The 6,859-nt window shown below is 50.3% G+C and overlaps 1 protein-coding gene across 1 annotated transcript in view; it reads left to right on the top strand.

Annotated features, from left to right (window-relative positions):
* Positions 1-6,726: 6,726 nt before the first annotated feature.
* The window catches only part of LOC307074285 (caveolae-associated protein 2-like), a gene marked incomplete at its 3' end in the record, with an annotated part of 7,743 nt that continues 7,610 nt past the window's right edge, over positions 6,727-6,859 (top strand). The window contains exon 1 of the mRNA XM_079734301.1: positions 6,727-6,859. This exon is cut by the window's right edge and continues 295 nt beyond it.

Here is a 6,859-nt window from a genome sequence, read left to right as displayed (position 1 = left end):
GACGGCCTCCATCCGCCCCGCCGTCCCCAACGCCGCCACCCTGTCCCTCATAGAGGGTAACGCACGCAACTGGGCCCACACCACCACCATGATACTCCGGGACCACTACAAGACCACCGTGGTGGAGAAGGTCAGTGCCCTCTCCCGTCTTGCCGACCCTGCCTGGCACCGCAACTTTGAGGTGGCCGCCTCCTGGGCCGGTCGGCAGTTCGGACGCCGCCTGCGACAGGAGACCCTGGACAGCCTCCGCTCCGACCTCCGGCGTGAGCTTGACGACCCGGGTCTGGTGGACGGCTCCCTGCCCCTCTCCGGCCTGCCGCCTCCCTCCCCGTCTCCCGCCGCGCTTCCCTCCGCCTTCCAGCTCTCTGGATTCGACCCCGGGACCCAGGACGGCGCTGACCGGACGGACCGCTCTCCGTCCCTGGCCAGCTCTGTATCCCTCTTTTCCTCCTTGTCCTTCCCCTTTTCCCCTCCCCCCCGCTGCCCCCCTCCCACCCCCCCTCCCTTCCTCCCCCCCTCCTCTGTCCCGGCCCCCCTTCCCTCCTCCCCCCTTCCCCCTCCCCCTCCCTCCCTTTCCCCTCCCCTCCTCCCCCTCCCCCCGACCCCACCCTCTCCCCCTCCCCCTGCAGGCTCTCGGCCCCCTCCGGCTACGCCCTTGCCGCGGAGGACGGCGCGCACCTCTGGCTTGGCTGGGCGCCGGACCCTCACCACGCCCCTTCAGACGGCTCCGGCTTCTTCTGGCACGACACCCCCCAATGGGTTTGCCCGGACCAGCACTCGTCGGGACGCTGTCCCCACCGACACTCCCCTTGGCTCCACCCGCACCCGGCTGGCCTTCGACCTTCCAGCTGACGGCGTCACCCCGGACACGCCCACCAGGAGGTCCACGAGACACGTCGCAGCACTCACCGACCAACGGGGACCGGTCCAGAGTCTGCTGCGTTTTGGTCCTATTGCAGCTTACACACCATGCCTACCTGCTAGAGTTTCCACCAGACGCATTGCTGCTCTCGAGAAGAGAACGAAGCGGGCGATCAAGGGCAAGTACGTTATGAATGTGGGGGTGGGTCGGAGATTCCGGGATGTTGTGTGATGATGGCCTGTGCACTCGACGTTGCCGCCTTCGGCGGCGCCGTCTTTAATCTTGTACCTAACCCTAACCCTAACCCTAACCCTAACCCTCTAACCCTAACCCTAACCCTAACCCTAACCCTACCCCTAACCCTAACCCTAACCCTAACCCCCTAACCCTAACCCTAACCCTAACCCTAACCCTAACCCTAACCCTAACCCCTAACCCTAACCCTAACCCTACCCTAACCCTGACCCTGACCCTGACCCTGACCCTGACCCTGACCCTAACCCTAACCCTAACCCTAACCCTAACCCTAACCTAACCCTAACCTAACCCTAACCCTAACCCTAACCCTAACCCTGTTGTGTGTATGGTAAGGGTTAGGGTTAGGGTTAGGGTTAGCTAACCCTAACCCTAACCCTAACCCTAACCCTATATATGCCTGTTGTGTGTATGGTAAGGGTTAGGGTTAGGGTTAGGGTTAGGGTTAGCTAACCCTAACCCTAACCCTAACCCTAACCCTATATATGCCTGTTGTGTGTATGGTAAGGGTTAGGGTTAGGGTTAGGGTTAGCTAACCCTAACCCTAACCCTAACCCTAACCCTATATATGCCTGTTGTGTGTATGGTAAGGGTTAGGGTTAGGGTTAGGGTTAGGGTTAGCTAACCCTAACCCTAACCCTAACCCTAACCCTATATATGCCTGTTGTGTGTATGGTAAAGCACGCAGCACATGGGATACTTCTCAATAAACCACAAGACGGAAATCTGTCTCCCTCCGTTGTCTTTACAACATCTTTCATCATTTTCTTAGTTGCTCCCCGCATTGCATAATATATTTGCTAATAATTGAGCAGTACAATTCACAAGTGGATAAATGGATAACATGCAATCAAGGCTGCATTTCTTGCTTTACTTCTCCAATTAATGTAAAACTATTAGACATTTATACAAACACAATATTGATTATGCATTACAGATTTTAGATTGTCGTTTGGCATTTAACATTCCCAATAACCTTACATTATTAGAAAAATCTCGCCAACGCGCGCGACAACCCGCGCCCGTCGGGAGCGCGCAGGGTTAGGTGTCTTGCTCAAGGACCCTCGACGATCAGCTAGGTTCTGAGCGGGGATCGAACTGGTCACCTTGCGATTACCAGTCGACCGCGCTATATTTATCATCGTATTCTAACGCCAAAACTAACAAAAAATGGAAAAATCCGACTCAATTATTATCATATTATTCCCGTGCCAGTCCTGTACCGAATTGGACAGCGTTAACAAACTTTTCCACTGAGCTGACAACACTTTGTTCACTTCGACTCTGCATAGAAACCAATGCACAGCCACCATTGAATGTTGTACGTTCTGGCACTTGTACATTGCACATATTCAAGGTACTTAATTGTGTAGCGTCTACAGTAGCTGCTATCGCTGCTTTACTCGGGGAATGGGTTAGCCTAGCGATTGTAATACTTGCACTTGGTTCTATGAACATCTTTACTGTACCGACAGCGATATAATGTTTCACTTCTTATGACAAATGTACTTATTGTAACAAGTGCACTTATTGTAAGTCGCTTTGGATAAAAGCGTCTGCTAAATGCCCTAAATGTAAATCTAAATGTAAATGTTAAGGCAGAAGACCACAAAGTCTGGTGCCTTCTTCTGCTTCAGCCTCCGCGTTCCAATCAGCCCCCCGCTGCGCACGAAAATATTACGTGATGAGTATTTCAATCTGGTAATAAGGTTATTATCTTCCTGAAAAAAACGGCATCATCCCAGTTGGGGGCGTAAACACTAACTAAAACCACTGGGGTGTAATAGAGACGACCTGACACTATAATATAACGTCCCTGGGAATCGGAAATTATTTTTGAAGCAGTGAAGAGTACTTTTTTATGGATTATAATTGCAGCACCTCTAACCCTGTTACTAAATGTTGAATGGTACACCTGACCTATCCAGGCCTTTCTAAGCAAGACCTGATCTTGTACTCGTAGGTGCGCCTCCTGCAGAAATGCAATTTCAGTGTGCAACCGTTTTAAATGAGAAAAGATTTGCGCCCTTTTTACATGGGCCATTCATGCCCCTGACATTCCAGTTAACAAAACGTACTGCAGACCCTCCAACTAAGTGCTTGCTCTAGCCAGTCAATGCTTAAAAAGCAAGCAGATCGGGTAATGATAAGGCTTAAATGGATGGTGCTGTATAGCCAGATCGGGAGAATACAAATTGGAGGAGAACGGGAGAGAAAAAAATAATAACCCAAATTAATCCTAGAACATGTGTAAACTCTTCGTTATTTCCCCTACACGAAGCTCCCCACTATAACTAACAAGTATACACACACTCACTCAGAACAGAGATGAATAAGATTGTAGTACCCAGTCAACATAAACAACCGCCATTATTATACCAAGCAGGCTACCTTTCAGTTCAAAGCCCATATCACACTGAAGTATGCATTATTCGAACCACTGCATAGACAGGATGGGTGGCTAACCGATAAATAAATGCATCTGAACCATGTGATCCGGACAAATAGGTCAATAATTTTGCTTGGGCTACGCCCCTCCCATGCTGTCCCGTATTATCAACAAGCATTCTGCTATCAATTATGAGAGTGATACAGACTGATATTTGCTTCACTAAAATATAACAGCTCAAATTATTCAGACAGACACTAACCTCCAGACACATCGATCATTTCAGCTCGATGAAGCAAGTTATGTCGGGCTCAGATTACTCCATTTGAGTCAGAATCAGTCAATGTTGGGTCTGGCAACCCGACGGTCATAGAACTCCTTCTTCTGGTGAGTGGAAGACGAGAGTCTCATCCCTAAACTGAACTCGGCAACGTGCAGGATGTAGCAGACTGAATCTTATCTTCCTCTCATACAGGAGCTGCTTGACATTTTTAAATGCTGCGCGTTTCTTCACCAGGCCCGCAGACATGTCCGGGTAGATCCTCAGTTTGGAGCCGTTGAACTCCACGTCGTGCATCCGGGCCCACCGCAAAGCCTTTTCTTTCTCCTGGAAACAGTGGAAGCCCACCACAAAGGGACGGGGCGGCTGCCCTTCTCGGGGTCTTTGGCTGGGAGAACGATGAGCCCGCTCCAACTCCGGGGGGTTTTCAAAAACCCCTTCGCCCATCGCTTCCATTAGCAGGTCGGATACGAACTTGACAGTGTGCTGGCCCTTCTCGCTGTCCTCCGGGACATTCAGGATCCTCAGGTTTGCTCTACGAGAGCGGTTTTCCAGGTCATCCACCCGTTCGAGCAATGTCGCTTTTTGCTCCTCTAGGCGTTTTATTTTCCCGTCCGCTGTGAATATCGCACTGAAGTTATCCCCAGCCAGAACTTCGGTCGCGCTTAGCCGTGTTTGAAAGCTAGTAAACGTCTCTGTCAGTGCATTCACGGAGGACTGGAGCGGGGCAATCGACTCGTGAATTAGAGCAGAGATGTCCTCCTTGAGCGAATACCGTTGTTTCGACAACTCGGCTACAAGCTGGCTCATGGAAACACCCTCCGCGTTTGCGGTCGTTCCACCGCCGTGTGGGCTAGCACTAGCCATGCTAGTTCGGGTTGTTGGCCCATGAGAATAAGCCCACCGCTCACTGGTCGGCTTATTCTCATTTTTTCATTCATATAAATTGGTGGTCTTTTGTCTATCTGATAAAAGGAGTGAGATGCCCTTAGCAGCGTTTTTAAAAGTTAATAATGATAAGTTGGGTGGGGAGCTCTGCCTTCGCGCGTCCTAGCCCAGCATGGCCAAACTGGAAGCCTCGCCCACCCCATCTTAATCGACCCTTCAATAGATACATCTGCGTTAATATCAGCACAATACCCTGGACCCAACTGTTTAACAAATAAACATGTTATATGTTAACATTATGTAATATATATACAATATAGTGTTAGAAAGAGCTTAAGGTTAGGGTTAGTGTTAGAAAGAGCTTAAGGTTAGGGCTAGGGTTAGAAAGAGGTTAGGGTTAGAAAGAGTATTTTAGGGTTAGGGAGGGATTAAGGTTAGGGTTAGAGAGAGGGCTAGGGGAAGGCAGAGGTAAGGGCTAGGGGGAGGGATAGGTGAAGTGTTAGGGTTAGTTAGTATTAGCCTTAATTCAGGGAGCAAAACACAAACATGAAGGTTATATTCCTCAGCTGGTGTGTGTCTGGGTGTGGTTGTGGGGGTGGGGTGGGGGTGGAAATGTGTTTATTAACATGCATCTGAGTAACATTCTGGCAAAGAAAAGGTTAGGGTTATTGGGGGCAGAGGGGAGGGAAGGGAGAGAGGGGAGAGTTGAGCTTCCTGACAGCCTGGTGAAATAATCTGTTTCCCAGTCTGCTGGAGGGGCCCGGAGGCTCCTAACCGTCTCCCAGTCTGCTGGAGGGGCCCGGAGGCTGCTAACCGTCTCCCAGTCTGCTGGAGGGGCCCGGAGGCTCCTAACCGTCTCCCAGGAGGCTGGAGGCTGGAGGCTGGAGGCAGGAGGCAGGAGGCAGGAGGCAGGAGGCAGGAGGCTGGAGGCAGGAGGCTGGAGGCAGGAGGCAGGAGGCAGGAGGCAGGAGGCAGGAGGCAGGAGGGGAGGCTGCAGTCACACAAAAGGCTGGTTGCTTTGCAGATGAGGCAGGTGCCGTAGATGTAAGGCTTTTGTTGTTAGTGTCATAGACCCCCCCGAAAGATCCACTAAAGTTAACGGATCTGTGTGTGTGTGTGTGTGTGTGTGTGTGTGTGTGTGTGTGTGTGTGTGTGTGTGTGTGTGTGGTATTAGCCACAGCTTCCTGCATTCATTTGTCCCCATGTGGCTCATCCTGGACTCCTGACACAGAGAAAGTTCAGCCATGCTGGGGCTGATAGCTAAGAGCCTATCTTTAATTATTTTATAGTGCAATAAATGAATTGTACATTTTGAAAAAGCGTTTCCATACTTATTTTGGAAACCCTGATTTAAAAAGTTGGCAACCCTGGTTTAACTTCTCTGGAGCAGCCTTCCACCACAAAAATATTTAACACTTAAAATGTTAAAACAACATAACATACTCAAAAAACTTGAAGTTCCCAGATCAATAAAGTTACATCTATTTTTATTTGATTTAAAATGTGTTGCTTGCTGGTCCATAGTTTATAATAGATAGCCCTATAAACCATGGACCAGCAAGCAACACATTTTCAATCAAATGAAAATAGATTTAACTTTAGTCCCTCATATCACCCACCAGGGGGCAATATATCGTCCCTCATGTCGCCCACCAGGGGGCGTTATATCGTCCCTCATATCACCCACCAGGGGGCGGTATATCGCCACACCGCGGGCGGTTTATGCAGAGCATTCTTTCACACAGCCGCGCAGAATTACACGGAGACGCAACACAATGTGTTGACGTGGCAATAGAAAGTCCTCTCTTTCTTTCTATGCATTCACGAGCGCGCGCGTGTGTGTGCGTGTGTGTGTGTGTGTGTGTGAGAGCGAGAGAGAGAGAGAGAGATTTCAGTCTTTTGACACGAGAAAGGGAGAGTAGAGGGGGAGATATAGAACGGGGAAGAAGGGGGGGGGAGAGAGTTGTTTTTCCAGCTTTGGACACTCCTGGTTGTCAGGACAACAGGCTCCTCCTACTAGGGTGTTGCCGCTTTTATCCACAGAGAGAGAGAGAGAGAGAGAGAGAGAGAGAGAGAGAGAGAGAGAGAGAGAGAGAGAGAGAGAGAGAGAGAGAGAAGCCAGGGGGTTCTGCGGGAGAAGTTCCCAGTGAGGAGAGCAGAGTGAGGGGGATTCTTTCAGGGCAGG

This window comes from Pollachius pollachius (genome assembly GCF_949987615.1).
Source record: "Pollachius pollachius genome assembly, chromosome: 4".
Classification (NCBI taxonomy): Eukaryota; Metazoa; Chordata; class Actinopteri; order Gadiformes; family Gadidae; genus Pollachius; species Pollachius pollachius.
Note: the sequence above shows the minus strand (reverse complement) of the source record. Positions and strands in the feature narration are given on the sequence as shown.